General features: G+C 38.6%; 1 pseudogene; it reads left to right on the top strand.

Moving 5' to 3' along the window:
• The window catches only part of LOC149524316 (uncharacterized), a 31550-nt pseudogene extending 14631 nt beyond the window's left edge, over window positions 1-16919 (top strand).
• Window positions 16920-19154: the final 2235 nt, after the last annotated feature.

The following is a 19154-nucleotide window of genomic DNA, read 5'->3' as shown; positions in this document are numbered from 1 at the left end:
TGGACAAGGAAATGCTTAAGGTAAATGACAGCCATTCTGCCATAGTCATAGTGGAATATTGGTACTATTTTTCAGGGGAAGTTTTTATTGCAAACTCACATAACACACGTTCACTGAATTAAAATTGTACAAAATTGTTGACCTTTTTAATAAGACTTAATACACTGTAATACTGTTCTCTGATCCATCTCCACCTAATTCTCTATGGGGCATTTAAAACATTTTGTATTTAGTTTAGAGCAAAGATTCCCAAGCTTTTCTTATTGAGTAACCCCATTGAGATCTACCATCTGCCTGCATATCCCTACCCTTCTCATCACTGATACTTCATGTGTCCTTCTTAATACTCCCTGTCTTTAGCCATCTGTCCATATTCCATTGTTATATACAGATATAATTGTAGTATAACTTATACAACTGAGACTCCTCTCCCCCAAGTCAGGGGTCTCAAACTCAATTTACCTTAGAGCCAGTGCCAGTCCTCAGATCCTCCTAGTGGATCAATGGGTGTCCCTTTCTGGCATGGATCCATTCTGCTGCTGTCTCCAAAGCCAGCCCACTCTGGAGCTGCTATGTGCCATTTTCTACCACCACAGTGAAGTGGAGTGACTGGGCTGGCCTACGAGATGATGGCAGAGCAGAGCAGAGCAGAGGCTGCTGCATTGCTCTGCTTCTCTGCAGCTCCCACTGTCACAGGGAGTGCTGTGGGGACCCAACTTCTGCTGCTGTGCTGTGCCAGGCCCCCCCCCCCCAGTAATCTCTGAGACCATGTCCCTCTGGGGAGGGGGCTTGAACAAAGGAGGGTCATAGGGGCAGAGGGCAGAGCAGAGGTCATGGAGGGAGAAGGTGGAAAGAGTCAGGGTGGGGATGAGCAGGGTCTGGACTTTGGTGAAGGATATGACCTTCACCCACCTCAGGCCCCAGGGACTCATGTGCCAACAGCCTTGTGTGGGCTGGATTGTGGAAGTGCTCAGGCTGCAGAAGACCCCTAGGCCATGAGTTTGAGACTTTTAACTTAAGTCCTAAACTCAGTTGTTGCGCAATTGTACCTATGCTGGACGGTGAATGGTGTGGGCTCTGTGAATGTCAGTATTTCTGTGTGTCTGTGTTCTCATTGATACTTGGTCTTTAACAAGTTCCCGCATAATTTTAAAGGTCTGTCTGAGTAGTCCATTATGAAAAAGAATAAATAAAATAATTAACACATAAAATCCACAGTCCATAATTTCTCCTGTGTATCCCCCAGAGAGGTCTCTACTACAGTTGGGAATGTCTAGTTTACAGAACAGTATTTCAAACTCCATTTATGTAATCAACCCCAAAGTAATCATAAATATGTCTCCTTTTCCTCTTTTCTTCCTAGTCAGAGTCATTGCCACCAGACATGACTAAGCCACTCTGTGTGTGGCTGGTCTTAATCTCCCACCTGATTTCATAGTTTCAAACTCAAGTTATATGTATATGAAAGTAGGGCTGCTGGAGGGTACTGCTGCATCTTCTCACATAAAGTAGTTTCCATTGTATAAAGGGCTTACAGTTAGTTCAATGGCTCTCAGCATCCTGACTGTGCTAATTTTTTCCAGCACTCCTCTGTGTTCCTGTACATTAAGAAAGCAGAACAAAACCCCGCCTCTCTCCTTTTTTTTGTCTTTTCCCTCCTGTTTATTAGCTGCTCTGTTTCTGAAGAGTTTTAACAGATTATCAACAGTTTTTAACCTCCTTTGGCTACTACCAACAGTCTCTAACTACACTCCATGGTGCCAAGTCAGCACCTCCAGAGTCAGCACTTTCTCTCATTGATTGATAGGAGACACTTTCCCAGACACTGAGTCAGGGACATAGGGCTGAGACAGATTGTCTGCAGTAGGAAACTTACTAAGGCAAAAGTGGCACTGAACCAAAATTAAATACTGTAAGCAATTGTGTCTGTAAATTAGGTACATGCAAAAGTCCCAACTATTTCCACTAGAATAGCAAATATTGGTGCAAAATTATTAAATGAATCAATATTCTGAGGTTTGCCTTGTTATCCAAGATTACTTAAGAGAATGCACGAAGCAGAAAGGATATGAGATACTGGGACAAATTAATCACAGGTATAAGTGGACATAGTACCATTGTTTTCAATACAGGCAGTCCCCGCGTTACGTACAAGATAGGGACTGTAGGTTTGTTCTTAAGTTGAATTTGTATGTAAGTCGGAACTGGCGTCCAGATTCAGCCGCTGTTGAAACTGACCAGCGGCTGACTACAGGAAGCCAGAGGCAGAGCTGCTCTGCCCCAGGCTTCCTGGAATCAGCCGCTGGACAGTTTCAACAGCGGATGAATCTGGAAGCCTGGGACAGAGCAGCTGGGGTGCTGCCGGGTAGGTCCGCGCATTGCAGCACTGCGGGGACCAACCTGGAAGCACCCCAGCTGCTCTACCCCAGGTGTTCCCACGTCAGCCGCTGCTGAAACTGATCAGCGGCTGATTCCAGGAAGCCCGGGGAAGAGATGCTCTGCCCCAGGCTTCCTGGAAACAGCCGCTGATCAGTTTCAACAGCGGCTGAATCTGGACTCCTGGGACAGAGCAGCTGGGGCGCTGCCGGGTAGACCAGGGAGACACGGAGCAGCTTTTCTTGCCGTGGAGGACGCAGGCGGCGGGACCGCGGCGCATCTGGGCGGTCCCGCCACCCGCGTCCTCCGCGGCGAGAAAAGCCCCGTTCATATGTAGGGATCCAACGTAAGTCGGATCCACGTAACTCAGGGACTGCCTGTAGTGTTGTACCCAGATATGTCAGCAGTGAATCTGATATACCTTATTCCTCCTGGAGGCTGTCAATTCAAATCTAGATCATATTATTTATGACCATCTAGTGACATTTCAGTGGCCAATCTTAGATGAGTTAGTGCTCTGTATCCAATTCCTAGTGGACAAGTGTTATCATCCTAAAGCCACAGCTACAATTGGTGGTAAAACCCAACCATTAAGTGTAAGCTGTGAGGCCAAGCTTTGGATGAGCATGGTGACCAGACTACACTCTTTCATCCTAAAATACTATTCCCCAGAAAGAATCAGTTCATTACCAGACCCCACATTTTTAGGGTCTTTTTAAAAAACCCAAACATAGTAGGCAGATCCTCAGCTGATACAGCACTAAACCATTTTGCCTGCTATACACCTGTATTGATTTTAATATCTTGTGACATGTTCTGACTGACGTTTAAAAATGTATTTGGGTTCTTTTAATGAAGTGAAGCACATACCCATCAACCAACGTGTCTTGTCACATTGCCAAGTGGGACACAAGAGTCCCTCTGGCAGCCGTGCAGATTTGAGATAAAGTAGTTTTGGGAAATAGCTTAGGGGTGGTACAAAATCATTTCTTATAAAAACATTCACATTAAAATGAGCAATGAAACCAAGTACAATAGGCACAAAATGCAACATAAAATACCCAACAACAGAATCCATATAAACAAACAAGCTGAGCAACAAGCTGAGAAAACAACAATTAGAGCATTTACAGGGAAAGAGAGTGGCTGCGTACTCAAGCTTTATATTAGGCAAAAGATAATGTGAGCTTTCTAACACTTTCAGTTCCATGCCACCTCCATGCTGGATTCTGCCTAGAGTCAGAATGTACTGCACCCTGATAAGAAATGCACCTGTGGATGCTATCTATTTTGTGTACAACTATGATTCAGCATATTGTAACGGTGATTGTTTGTCGTTGAATTGGGTCTTTGAACTCCCTGTAAATTACACACAGCTCACAGCTATTCAGATTACGTAGTCCAGATGGCCATTGTTTAAGGATCTAGCACATAAGAACAGCCATAGTAGATCAGATCATCTAGCCCAGTATCTTGTCTTCCAACAGTGGCCAATGCCAGGTGCCCCAGAGGGTATGAATGGAACAGGTAATCATCAAGTAATCCATTCCCCATTTCCCATTCCCAGCTTCTGACAAACAGAGGCTAGGGACACCATTCCTGCACTTCCTGGCTAATAGCCATTGATGGACTTCTCCATGAATTTATCTAGATGTTTTCTGAACCCTATTAAAGACCTGGTCTTCATTACATCCTCTGGCAAGGAGTTCCTTTTGTTTGTTTCAAACCTGCAACCTATTAATTTCATGTTGTGATTCCTAGTTCTTGTGTTATGGGAAGCAAATGAATAACTTTTCCTTGTTTACTTTCTCCACACAAGCCATGATTTTATAGACCTCAGTCATATTCTCCTCCGCCCCCCGTCTTAGTCTTCTCTTTTCTAAATTGAAAAGTCCCAGTTTTATTAATCTCTCCTCATATGGCAGGTGTTCCATACTGCTAATCATTTTTGTTGCCCCATTCTGAACTTTTTTCCAATGCCAAGATATCTTTTTTGTGAGGAGGTGACCACATCTGCAGACAGTATTCAAAATGTGGGTGGTCCATTGCCATACCATGAATGTATATAAAGTCCGTAAGATATTTCCCTGTCTTATTTTCTGTGCATTTCTTAATGATGCCCATCATTCTGTTTGCATATTGAGTGGATGTTTTCAGAGAACTATCCACAGAGATTCCAAAATCTCTATCTTGAGTGGTAACAACTAATGTAGTCCCCATTATTTTATACATATAGTTGGGATTATGTTTTCCAATATGTACTACTTGGCATTTATCACTATTAAAATTCATTTGATATTTTGTTGCCGGTCACCTTGTTTTGTGAGATACTTTTTAAGTTCTTTATAGACTGCTTTACCAGTTTATCAGACTGAAATATTTCAAGTCAACCTCTCAAATACTCCCATCCATGACTAATCATCATTTGACTTTATCATCATTTGTATTCCTTTACAATGTGGTATAATAACAAAATATATTAATTTTATTTTCCTGAGAAAACAAAAATGAGATAGTTGGATGGGGCCTTCTCCTTCTATTTCAAAATTTCCTTTCTGAGTTCTAGCTTTCCTTGGGTGTATCTGGCCCAGCTCATTTGGACTCAGTTGATATATATTTGCTCCCTCGAGATTGGCTGCTTCTAAAATTGTCTCCAGAAACGAAACAGAAACTTCACTGAGTTCAGCAAAATTATTATTTTTTACATGAATGTAAATAAGACAATAGACTTTTATGCTAAGTTTTCTCTTTAAAAACAAAACAAACAAAACCCTCAAGGTAATAAAAATGAATCCCAATTTGTTCAAATCACAAGGACCTTCTGTTCAAATAGGAGTATATTAAAATTCAGATCTCAAAGATTCAAAAGGGAGCTTAGACATTTATTTTAGCTTTAAAGGGGATCATTTCCATTAAGAATTTGTAAGTCTTTAAATTTTTAAAATGTTGGATCTATACTGATTTGCACCAGATGAGATTTTTGTCTCCCATATATTGGAATTGTTCAGAGTTGCAGACAAAAATCAGTGAATGGAGTCTATGTGGCCTAATTATAGACATCCCTGCTTTTTTTTCCTCATGTAACAAAATTTTCCTAATTTATGTCATGGTTGATTAATTGCCTATTTCTGCAAACAATGGAACAGTTAGTGAATTTTTACAACATTGTTTTAACAAATATATGTCTGCAAAAGTGTTCATTCAATCCTTATCCCTTATCTGGGGATAATTTTCGGTATAGAATTTGGGTAACTGAATGTTGAGAGAGACAAAGAATGGAAGCACTGTGTCCAGCCCTAGGCTTCTCAGTTCCACTCCTGTTACAGAACACCAATACACTTCTAACAACCCTGCTGTTTCTAGCACATTAGAATTTTTTTAATGGGTACAAATGATAGAATTCAACCTGTCACTTTGTTTCGTACAATTGATACTATTGGGAATTCAGAACATAATAAGAATTCTAGCAATACAGCTTCCCTAATTTCTGACAGGTATCTCTAGATTTTATTTTTCCTCTTAAAAATGAATCACCTCAAATACCACTTGCCTGTTGTTCTTCTGTTCTCATCTAGTATATTGTTCATTTGTTCATCTCATATGAACACTGATTTTTAGGAGTGTTGCACATAGGCTTAATGATCTGAATGCAGTAGTTGAGAATAAGGCACTCAGCAGAAATATTTTTCTGAAATACCATATTCAATAACTTACCAAGATAGTTTATTGCAATAAAGAGTTTATTCCTTGAAATAAAATAAAATAAATTCCGGAAATACCAAAGTTAAGGTTACACTCTCTGTTTATTTATTGCAATGTAGTCTTTAATTACATGGTTGCATACTATGTCTTTAAAAAGAAAATCTATCACCCCCTACAAAATCATATACACCAATAAAATATTTTGTAATATTTTTTCATTCTTTTTCACTTACTCTAATTGCATTGTGATGGTACTCCTACATATCTGTATTGGTGTAACTTTTTACATAACTTTCCTTTTCAATAAGATATATATTTTACCCAGTTACTCAATGATTTAATTTGCATCAGCAGCACATACTGTACTTCCTTAAATATAATCTGAGTGATGAGACAATTAGCTGTGAAGCTAACTTAGCTACAAACTTATGTTGCCTATATATATCAGGAAGTTTTTAGTACTATATTACTCTTCATTGAACATTTAATCTACACTATGTAATATAAGTACAGTTTGCTCACGCAGTTTACGTTACTCTGTACCTTTTATGTAAAAGATATTCATGCTCTCTGTTTGCCTCGTACACTGACTTTTTGTTCTGTGTTTGTATAGCAGGATCCTGGTCCATGTAGAGCTTTTATATGCAGTAGTAAAACAAATAATAATGCGAAAAGAGCACACATATGCATTTAAGATTATGAATAATATGATAGTATCAGACAGAAATGTATATAGTTATGTAATTTAATGTCATATGATCCAGGCATTCAAACAAAGGGCAAAATGAAACTTGTACAAGCAATCTTTAGTTGGCATTTTCTCACTTTTGAGTGCTTAATTTTAGAAATTTGATGAATGGTGCCTTCCTAGTGGTGACAGGTAATGAATTCAGGTTTCAGTGCAATCATTTCTGTACCATTTCAAAAAAGATTTTGGACAGCAAGCCTATTTTCAGATGTGTCTTTTAATCATCCTTCAAACTTAAATAGATGCAGAAACTGTAATTATGTTTTGCTAAAGGCAGGTTACTAACAAAAGACAGACATATATGACTGTTGAAAAACAAGTGTGCAACTTAGTTTATAAACCCTGAACAATTATAGCCAGGTAGTCAGTCCCTGCTGAACAAGTGGCTGTTGCAAGCCCTATGAGGCATCTGAACCTACAAAGTCTTGTAACCAGGTCAACCATCTATGCAAAATTGCCATTGCTGATCCTTGAGGAGGAAACATCAATTAAGGCCCTAGTTAAAGGTTTTGAATGCTCTTCTGTACCCCGTGCTAGTCAAGCACTATACTGAGGCCTGACTCTGTTTCCTCTTAACTCATGCCTCTTACAAAATCCACACAAGTCAGATATTCAAAAAATTTCCCTTCTAGTTCCCAGTTCCTACTAGTCCTCCACAAAATCTTTCAAAATAGAACTAAAATTTGCAAAGTTTCCATCCCAGTTTCATCCCAGACTTTAAAGATCTGTTTAAAGATCAGCACCTCTTGCCTCCACTGGCCTTCCTTGCTGATGCCTACTGACTTGGACCTCTGAAGGAGCCTTCTTCCTCTCTGTAGTGTTCACAAGCACCTGTCAATCCACCTGTCAATCCAACTGTGGCTCTTTTATAAGGCCATGTGTCTTCTATTAAACCCAGCAGAGTAGCAGGTATACCTCCAGGTGCACTGGATTATATTTCTTTTGAAACATTCTTCATGACATCCTAAAAATATTTCTTTGGTCCTTGACACACCTAGTCTTATGCAAAAACTTGGCCATCACTCAAATGTGTCCTCCATCTATGAAAGTGATCAAGCTATAGCTCATGGAAGAAACTTTTCCCCCTGTCGACCTAAAATATGCTCAAGTTTCAAAGGCTCAAAGATGGTTGCAGTCTCTAGCCTATAATCCTACCCCTCTACTACCAAGGACTACCTGGATATTGTGACAAAGAAGCAATAGAGTTGTCAAATGAAGCGTTAGTGACAAGTCATCTCATTACTGGAAAATAATAGGCAGATGCAAATTTTGTGACCAAACTCTGCAATAAAAAATGTGATTGGTATGTTTTAGGAGTGGTTTGCTTAATACATGGATAGGTGCATCTAGTTTATGTAATAAGAAGCTATCTGCTAGTTGAAATTGCAGGTTTCTATCCAGTATTGTTGGGGACTTGGACTAGTTTAAACATTGCTTCACTCTATGCCACCTGGTATTATAATTTTTACAGATTAGCGCAGTCTACCTTTGAAGTTAGTAAATCTCATATTAAAGTATTTATGACTCCAAATAAATATGACAGTATATTTTTTGAAACACTTAAAAAATAGTCAGCACCACTAGAATATACAATATAAGCTTTTCTTAACTACACTGAAAACCAACTTGTTTAGGTCTTCTATTATATTTTATGAGAATATCATATAATTAAAGTTAAAAAATCTAGCATTTTGACTATGACATGTTCATTTTGTGTCAACTGAAAAATTAGGTGGATTTAAATTTAAATCTAGACATTTGAGGAAAAGTCCCACATAATTTTGGAATATTGGCAAGGAAAATATATGGATAGTAAAAAATAACTAGCTGGTGTGCAATTGAATGTTCAGTATTACCACCTTTTATTCTCTCTTACTGCTTTAACAAAGGGATTAGAGGACTAAAGACATTAATTCAAATATGAAGGATGAACAAGGGGTGAACAGGCCCACATCTTTACCTCAGACAGCTTAAGCCTTGGTAACAGATTCTGACCTACCTTTTACCAGCATTAATCCACAGCACCTCCATTGTAGGCAGTGAGCCATTCTGAACCGGCATCACCATATAACTGATATTAGAATCTAGCCTCTGGATTTAAAGCGATATACTGCAATTTTTACCTTTAATCATGCCATATTCCTTGATCCTGTCAAATAACTTTTCCCAAAGTGAATCAAGAATAAGAACAAATGAAGGGAGGGTGGGGGGAAATCTACTCTAGTCTGTCAAAAACTTCTGATGTAGTCAGTGGCAAAATTACTTGATATGGCAAGAAACAGAGAAATTAAAGAGATTAAAGTAATTTCTAATATTAGTGGCAATCTATCTTCTGCTTTATCTCTTTGTTAAACATTTGTTTGATTATTCTCTACTTTAATTGCTAATATGGTGGCCAAAATCTTACTGTCCAACAGAGACTTTGATCTATAAGAGCTACATTTTTTATAAACATCAACCTTATGTTTGACTAAAACCAGGAAACTAATTGTGTGTTCATTAAATGCTTCTAAGAACACTCAATCTAGCAAGTTTTTAAATGTTTTTATAAGCTTAATTCACATAGCTAACTATACCAAAAAGCTACTGAGAGAGCAGAAGCAAAATTGTGTCCAGTACTTTCAGAGTTATTGGACTATATATCTCTGTTTGGGATTGCTGACCGAATTTAGGAAGAGTTTCATCAGCGAGAATTTTTTAAAATATTATTCTGAGCTTTGTATAATTATTTATAAAATATTCAAACTCTGCAGCATTTCTTAGGGGGGCTTCTTGGCATTTTGCAACAACATTTGTAGTCATTTTGGCATCGGTTAATTTAACAGGCCATATGTAGCTTGGTTCTTATAATAAATATGGAAATCTGAGTTAAAGCAGAATATCTGAATCTTGTCAATAATCAAACCAATAACTATTAAAGTCTGATAGGACTGAAAAGAAAATAAGTGTTTTAATGCAGAGGGAGCACACAGTTCTCACAATCAATGTTGTGTGTAATCAGCATGCTCCTGGCTTCAGTTGTCCTTGCTTTAAGTGTGTGTCATTTTAGTAAAACAGTAGGGGAAAAAACCTAAGTGGATGGTAACCAGTGGAATCTGGCAAGCCTGCATATGGGCAACAGTAAACAAAATGTCTTGTGGGCCATGCATAGAATCCCAATGAGTCACATATGGCCCTTGTGCTGCAGGTTGCCCACCACTGCTTTCAGTTGTTTGTCTGATAAATATATGCCAATATAACTCACCAGTGTATGTGTGTGTGTGTTACAGGTCTTCCTTTGTGCAGATCTGCAAAGGTTGTGAATTGTTCTAGTTCTGAGTTACAGAACACTGGCTCATTGGCAGCTCATGCTTTTAGCTCTGGAGGTGCCTGTTTCAACTGCCACTGTGTTGGCCAAAACCATCACATCACAATAATTTAGAAAGTAAAGTGGAGCAATGTGAAAAATAGAATGATAGCTGGAAAACTTTAAATAATTGTATTTGGCATCAGATTAGAACTTCCCAAGGTTTTGAGTTATTCAGGCCCATTTTTCATAATTAGCAAATCAGTGATCGATTTTAATAATATTTAGTTTCTTCATGAGAAATGGATGGATAGGTTCTCGTCTCTATTTGTTATTTAGATTGTGAGAGTACCCAAAATGTGGTAGAGTGCTTTCCAGACACAGAGGAAGACACTGTCCCACACCTAATAATACTGGACTTTCATTTGTCCTGAAAGGATTTCTCTAAAATGGGATTTTGGAAAAATGTACCTTTTTCTGTATTTCTGTGAAAAAACAACAACAACAAATGGTCTGGTAGTACTTTATAGACTAACAAAACATGTAGATGGTATCACGAGCTTTCGTGGGCACAGCCCACTTCTTCAGATGACTGGAGTTATGAGTAGGGGATATGAAAACTCAAAATAAATAGGAGAAGGGAGGGGGGGTAAAGAGAGATGCTTTCTTTCTCTCCTCCCTCTACCCCCTGCTTCCCTTCTCCTATTTATTTCGAGTTTTCATATCCCCTACTCATAACTCTGATCATCTGAAGAAGTGGGCTGTGCCCACGAAAGCTCGTGATACCATTTACATGTTTTGTTAGTCTATAAAGTGCTACTAGAGCATTTGTTGGTTTTTTTTTCCTGTAACAGACTAACTTGGCTACCCCCTGAAGCTTCTGTATTTCTGTGGCTATCTGTGTGACTCATTGTTCAGAAGCAGCACCAGCAAATATATATTATAAATAAATCATGATGATAAGCATAACTACTGTTGTTATGGCCCCTCCCGTTACACAACCCCAGAGATTTAGACTTTCCCTTTCTACAGATTGCTCCAAACCAGTCCACTGAAGTGACCTAGGTTTGCAACCTCTCACCAAAGAAATGGGGAGTTAGGTCTTGATCCACTAGATCACAGAGGATACAGTAGCAACCACAACCATTCAGTAATATGCCTGTACTTCTGCAGCAAGTTAGGGAGCAACTGCTAGGATTCTTCCATCTGTGGTGGGAAGAGGGGTTTCCCATAGTCAAAGGAGCTCACTGAAAAGTTATTATAGTCTGGGAGAAGGTTCCTGGGAATGATAATTAATTACGGTGCAATATGCTCTCTCCACAGCCACCATATTGTCCCTTTCTATATGTGCAGTCCTAACTGCAAGGAGTCCCCTCCAGGACAATATGTCAAGGCAACTGAACCACTTTCTCCTAGAAGAGACATACAGGATTTCCACTTGGAATGTGGATTCCCACAAGACCATTTGGGCCTTAAATTGCTAAAGTGCTTGCACATGCACACCTAGCTTTTGTAAGGCAGGCAGGACACTAACTTGTATTTCAAAACATATTAGGATAAAAACTTTACAAGACAGGGGAATACATAGAAGGCTTCATGCATTTTTTTAAAAAGTCTCATTACAGAAAATTAGCATTTTTTTCAAATGCAAAAAATCCATTGTATTTATGATTGCAAATACTGTAGCATGATGATTTATTACACTTTTTCAGAGGTTTCATGGGCAAGTGATACATGAAGTAGGTATTACTTACATTGTTGGATTATAAAGGTTCTCAAATGTTTGAATAACAAAATAATGATATGGTTTGCTACAAGTTTGTGTTTAATAAGCCTTTTATTGATACTCACAAGCTTTAGTAAGTAGCAAGCTACCATAATGAGTATAGTAGTTTATATCTTGTCATAAAAATGACATGGTTTAAGTAAAAATTGTAATTTTAAAAATTAAGCATGCTTTGATTCTGTGTGTGTTACAAGTAACTTCTCCTCTGGTATTGTGGATTTTGGTTAAAACATGTATGGATAATTGAGAATTTAGTCCAGAAGAGTTCTGTACATAGTTTTTTTGTCTCTTGTCACAATGAGGATATTCATGTTTTAGCACTGTGATGACACAAGATGAAGCAAAATCTGTATAAAATCTTGAGTACCTTTTAAATAAAGATATGCTTATCTTCAGGAATTTGAATTTTTTAATTTGTGGGTGTTTGGATCTAAGGTTATTGGTATCAAACTGGAGTACACTTAAAATATCATCGCCATGATAGAGCTAAGTAACTGACCATTGCTAAGTCACTCATAACAGGAGGTTTGGTAAGTGTTATAATTACTTTACATTGTAAATATTGAAAGGAAAAAGTGTTTTCTCCAAGAGATCACATTTCACATGAAAATAGACTGCCTTGGGGTTAAAATTATCATGGAAGAATAGATTTGCTTGAAACAGAAGTATCATTAGAGTTTGCCTGTCTGTGTTCGCATTGAATTACATAAGGCAGGTTCAACAGGTGACAGCTCCTTCCTGATATATAATAGTATAACCCTGTCACTACTTGAAATGTATTTGATCTTAGCAAAAAGTTTGCAAATTTCTATTGATTTTATTTGTATTAAGCCAAGGGATAATATGAGATACAGATAAGATGATAAGAAGCAATGCTTTCCTAACTGTCAGGTTCTTCTTTTCATCATTGTCTTGATATTTGCTAGATCATGGTTTTCACATATTAGTCCAAACTACTTCTATAAACTATATTCACTAAGGACATGTCTACACAACAATGTTATTTCAGAATAACTGTCATTATTACAAAATAACATCATGCACATCTACACTACAAGTCGTAATTTCAAACTAATATCGAACTGGAGAACGTCTTACTCGGACTCATGGTAACTCTCATTTAATGAGGAGTAAGAGAAGTCAAAGGAATTATGTTCTTCCTTCGACTTCCTGCTGTGTACACAGCACCAAAAGCCAAATTAAGCTATTTTGACTTCAGCTAAGCAATTGATTTGGCTGAAGTTGCATAGCTCAATTCAGCTTTAGCCCTACTGGGTATAGGAAGAATGCAGCAACACTGTACTGGTATCTGATCTTTGGGACATGCTTTTTGTTTTATATTTGGCATGATTTACAAATAATAAAGCACTATACACATTTACTTTGCTATGTAAATATTAATTTGGGACCCAATTGCACACCCACAGGAAGAAACTCACAGGTGGAATCTAAGTAATGGAAATCTATAAGATTTTCCATATGGACATTTCCTCCCATTTGCAGGGAGTCCTTGGACTTACAACACAATTCGTTCTTCATAAGTCAAACCAGCTTTTCGTATAGGAATCGATAGCATAAAGGGGGGGAATGATTCCCAAACCAGAACTATTTTCACTACAACAATTCAGATTTTTATTCTAAATTAATTATATATGATTGTTACAACTTCCATGTATTTACTGTACATTGTATTTTGCAAGCACCATTTTAATACACATATAATCTCACATATGTTTTGCTCAGAATGCCAGCAACACAGGTTCAGAAAGCCAGGGAAAACAACACAAATGTTGATCCTCATGCAATCACTATTGGAGCTTTCTGACTAGCTGAGCCTTAGGCGTGGAGACCATCAAAAAACCACAGCGACCTTACTCAGCAACAAGCTACCCTTCTGCCTCAAAATGAATCAGAATAGAACCAGCACCAGACCAGTATAACCCAACCAGGAATCAATTTCAAGTAAACTTTATGCACATTGAATGTACTAGGGGTGAATCAAGCAGTCAATTGAAAAGCATGGTAAGTGGCTCTGATGTAAGTCTGGCGTCATAAGTCCAAAGACTTTCTGTATTCTAACTGGGGGTCATGGTTTGCCACAATTGCTTTCAAGGCCTGCCCACATGTACTATGGAGCAGCTGAGGTGTGTCAGCCCCAGGGATCTGCAGCAAGCTAGGGACCTCCTTGTAGAGGTTGTGTGCCTCCCTTATATTCAGTATCTGGCCCCATGCCTCGACAGCATGGTTTTACTGAGTTGAACCACTGCAAATTTCTTTGCCACTATTCTGGGGATTCATATCAAAGGGCATCTTCAGTGTGCAAGGAAGGCTGGGGGCACACAGAACAGGAAGAAATCACTATCTATATTATTATTTTCCATTCCAAGCTCCACAGGGCAGGGACGTTGCTCTGGTTTGCTTACTCCTTGCCCACTCCATTCTCTGTTGTGCCATTTGTTCAGCTCTTCGTCTTTCAAGTGTCCAAGGGGAGGAGAAATATTGGTGTAGAGATGGTTGAATACCCATTATCCATATAGATGAGAAATTTTAGAGTTGAGGTTTTAAACAAAAATGTGCTATGTGACTTACATGAACAATCTGCAAACCAGAAATGTATCTGATGTAAAAAATTAGTGAACAATTTTAAATGACAAACACGAGAAATGTCTGATAATTTCACAGAACATTTGAAAACAGACAAAAAGGATCAAATAAATTATTCATTGGTCATTATTTGTTCAAGTCCTTGACAATCATTCTTTGACAATTAATTCATTAAAATTAATGAATCAGCAATAAATTGTATGTACCTAGCAGTTTCCATCTCTCCACATGTGGAACCCATTTTGAAGTTTACCTTTCATGTTTCAGATAATTTGACACACTGGAATCTGCAACCATTAGAATTTGTACAAGGGATGGAGTATTCAGTATACTTTGGTATGCTTTGATATACTTTGAACAGGAATGATTTGATGTATGGTATTTCTGTGGCAATCCCAAGTTCTGTCAGCTATTTCACTTTTTAAGTGTTCATCAAGCTCCATCAAATACATTGGCAGAGCTTCTAAAACTCCCTGAACAAGAGTTTTTATCCCACTATTATAATTCCTGCCATCTTCTTCAGTGTAGCTAAAAAGCATCAATAGCTTATCGTAAGGTATGTCTACCCTGAAAATACTATGGCAGCACAGCAGCTGTGCCACCATAATGCTTCAGTGTAGACACTCCCTACAGTGATGGGAGAGGATCTCTCCTGTCAGCATAATTAATTCACCTCCCTGAGAAGCAAACAGAAGATTCCATCCCTTCACCTAGCACTGTTTACTCCAGGTTGACTTAGTTACATCTCTCAGGGATGTGATTTTTCACAGCCCTAAAAGAGACAGCAATCAATCCCAGTGTAAATTTTCTGTATAATCCAGCCCTTTGAATTTCTTCAAGATCTATGGTGTGGTTTATAATATCTAATGATTCATGATGTTATAGTTTTTGTAGCAAATTCAAATATTATAACATGTTGTTCTTGAGATACATTAAAAAAATAGAGAGCTCTCCAAACTTAGGGTATGTCTACACTACCCCACTAGTTCGAACTAGGGTGGTAATGTAGGCATACCGCACTTGCAAATGAAGCCCGGGATTTGAATTTCCTGGGCTTCATTTGCATAAGCCGGCCGGCGCCATTTTTAAATGCCGGCTTGTTCGAACCCCGTGCCACGCGGCTACACGCGGCACGGGCTAGATAGTTCGAACTAGCAAGCCATTCCAAACTATCTGTACGCCTCATGGAACGAGGATTAGGCCTAGTGCCCAGGATTAGGCCAGTTCAACTGTTTCACTCAGGGGTTTATATTTTCACTCCTCTGAACGACATGATCGCACCAATCAAATGTCAATGTGTAGACCAGGCCTGGATGAGCCACTTTAAGACTGAAATAAGAGCATCTGAATAGATTTTTGCACCAGTTTAATTAAATCTGTTCAAGGGCTGGGCTACACTGAAAAAATACATCGACTTAGCTGTGGCCTTGTCTACACAGTTTTGTCAACAAAAGTTAGGTTCATCAGCAAAACAGCAGAGACATACACGGAAAAATGCTCTCCCTGCTGATTTAAATCTCCTCTTGTGCCAGCATAATAAAACCATGTCAACAAGTGGCACTGAGCTTTTTGCAACACATTAAGAGTGATGCAGTATCAGTGTAGGCACTGTGCAAACTTATGTCACCCTATATGGCCTCCAGGAGATGTCCCACAATGCCCATCATAACCTCTCTGGTAAGCAGTTTTTACTCCACTGTCCTGCAGTCCGGTACATAGACATGCAACCCATCCTCTTTAAAGTCCAGAGAATTTTTGAAATTCCACTTCCTGTTTGTTTGGCATAGAAAACTCACATTCCACCTTCCCAGATGCCCATAGCAAACATGGACTACATTGGAGTTGCTGAATCTCTTGGGTCTGTGAGGAGAGACGGCTGTGCAGTTGCAGCTCCAATCCGGCTGTAGGAACTTGTAACTAAAAGTAGCTTTTTCATGGCATTGATGAGAAGGGGTATGAAAGGGATATGCAGCAGTGCCATGCTAAGATCAAGAAGCTGAGGCGAGAATACCAGAAGGTAAGGGAGGCCAACAGTTGCTGTGGGGTCAGCACTGAAAACACACTGCTTCTACACAGATTTGCAACATCATCTGCACTACCATCCTTGTTGCAACCCCATCTGTACCACCAAGCGTCTCATAGATAATACAGGGGAACTGGAGGCAGTGACCAGCAGAGTGAACTCCAAGGGTGAAGTGGTAGACAAGAAGATCCAGTTAGAGGAGAAAGTGGGACAGGAGACAGGCTCATCCAGTAGCATGGTGAGTCAGAAACTCTTTTTGACTCCAGAGAGGTCACAGCAGTCTGGCTCGGGTGTGCCTGAAGCAAAAAATGGCAACTCTGGTATTTATTCATTTTGTTTTGATAGCACTCGATTACACGAGGCAGATGTATCCTTTATTTTGTTACACAGTTAACAACAGTAGCAGGTTTGCATCTGCATGGCATTCTTATGTCCAGCTGCACAAGGGATAAGCAGTGCAAGGTCCACGCATTTCGACAGAGGTGGCTGGCTCAGAGTTTACAGTTGAAAACTGGCATGAAATGTAGTCACAAGCACTTGAAATTATGGGACTTTGAAAACTGCATCATGGGACAGTGATCCCGCAACATTCTCAGAACTCCTAGCAGAAAGAGCTGGCAATTTGCACAGTGGAATAGCTTCCTGTGGTACACTGCTGTCTCTGTCAGTGCTAGAGCACCAACTGTGGACAGACTCTCCTGACATAAGGATCTTCGTGTGAACATGCACAAGAGATGTAATTACAGCAGTTTATGATTGTAACTTAAATCATCTTAGCTCTGTAGTATAGACATGGCCTGAATCTCACAGGATGTGAAAAACCCACTCTTCTGAGAGATGTAGTTAGAACCAACCTAACCTCTGGGGTAGGCAGTTGTAGGTTGATGGAAGAATTCTACTGTTGACCTAGCTATTACCTTTCTGGAGAAGTGGGTTAACTACAGCATCAGGAGGTCCCTTCCCATCACTCTAGAGAATATCTACTCTGAAGTTCTACAGTGTCATAGTTGTTGTGCTGAAGCTATGCTGCTGTGACATTTATAGACCTAGCCTAACATTAGTTCAACTTAAATCACTGAAAATTCTGTGTGTAAACATGGCCTCAGAAATATTTTGTTCCATAACCCTCTTATTTAAAAAATAAAGTCCTCTGGCTAGAGAGCGCATATGAGAAACATCGGGCAGCAATGAGTTTTGTTCTGAGAATTATCAGAGGGGTTATTAAAATCAGGCTCATTATAAAAATTGCCTTACAGCTTTAACTATGGAGTCACTCCTATGGGTCCATGAAAAACACTTGTATTAATCTATTTTACCATAAAGGGATTGCAACAATTACAGATGGATAATTAACTAGTCCATATTTGCTACTTGATTCCAAGCTTTAAAGCATGCTTTTTCCAGCAATACAAATATTAATTAGATGCTAATTAATAATTTCAGCCATGTAACATTTACAAAACAAGTATGCAAATCATCTCTAACCAACTTGCACTCTAGTGATGATTAGCCCATCATTATGTTCAGTAACAATTCTCCTGAGAGCATAAGCCTTTGCAAATCTGGCCTGAGATTTCAACTGAAATTTTTCAGATTTATACCTATTTGAATGTTTCATCTTCAGAATAAATTATCCCTACATTGGATAAAATTGTAATTATCCATAATCTTTCCAAGCTAATGTCAAATCCTTAAAATAGAACCACTTTAGGTCTAATTTAAAATAAACTTTAGATTAATAATCTGCATTTCAAGAAATAAATGTGAAGAATATTGCTGTTTAAGTCTACACATTTGTAGAGTGATTAAATATCTATATATATTTCATATCTGGAAGGCTTTATATTGTTCATTTGGTGTAACATTTTAAACATTATATACAGATATCATCAAGTTTCACTAGTTTAAAAGACACAGGTGGCTGTTACCGATCAAAGTATTTATCCTGAAAGTACTATATTTTCTTTTTTCTTTTAGAAGGTTGCTTGAAAGTTTGGTCCTTTGGGGCAAGATTGTTTGTCTATATATGGAAAAGAAAATGGTTTAATTGTTGTATAATTCTGCTGATGCCTATTTTGTCACTTATACCATTGCAAGAATGCCCTTTCAGTTTTCACACTCCTAAAAATTTCAGACATACACTCAGCTTCATTATAAGGCTGTGTCATCTACCACTAGCTCTAGTACAAAACTACTTACTACACTATGCTAGCTTCAAACTACATCAAGCCCACTCTAATTATCTTGTTAACACCTTTTTCTTGAATTCCAAGGGTGCTGCTATAATGTTGGTGGAGTGCATTGCATTTAATGAGTGTCTCAGTCCTTCAGGGTGTCATAGAAGATGCACTTAGTGCAGGTCACAAACTTTCAACAGGTTACTCAAGAACTTCTGGGTGTACTTTATGTTGCACTGACACTGAGTATACTGAAATTATGAACTGATTACATTGTAATTCCAGTACACGGTAGCCAGATAGACTTATAAAATGTGATTATTGTGGCATGATAGCAGTTGCTTTTGCTTCTAGTAGGTCTTGAAATATCAAGATGCAATAAGTAATTATAATACATAACTAATTTGTATAACAACATTTGAGATCTTATTCTCTTTATTTTATCTCACCCA

The sequence above is a fragment of the Pelodiscus sinensis genome, chromosome 5 (assembly GCF_052426305.1).
Source record: "Pelodiscus sinensis isolate ZL-2025 chromosome 5, ASM5242630v1, whole genome shotgun sequence".
In the NCBI taxonomy this organism is placed as follows: Eukaryota; Metazoa; Chordata; order Testudines; family Trionychidae; genus Pelodiscus; species Pelodiscus sinensis.
Note: the sequence above shows the minus strand (reverse complement) of the source record. Positions and strands in the feature narration are given on the sequence as shown.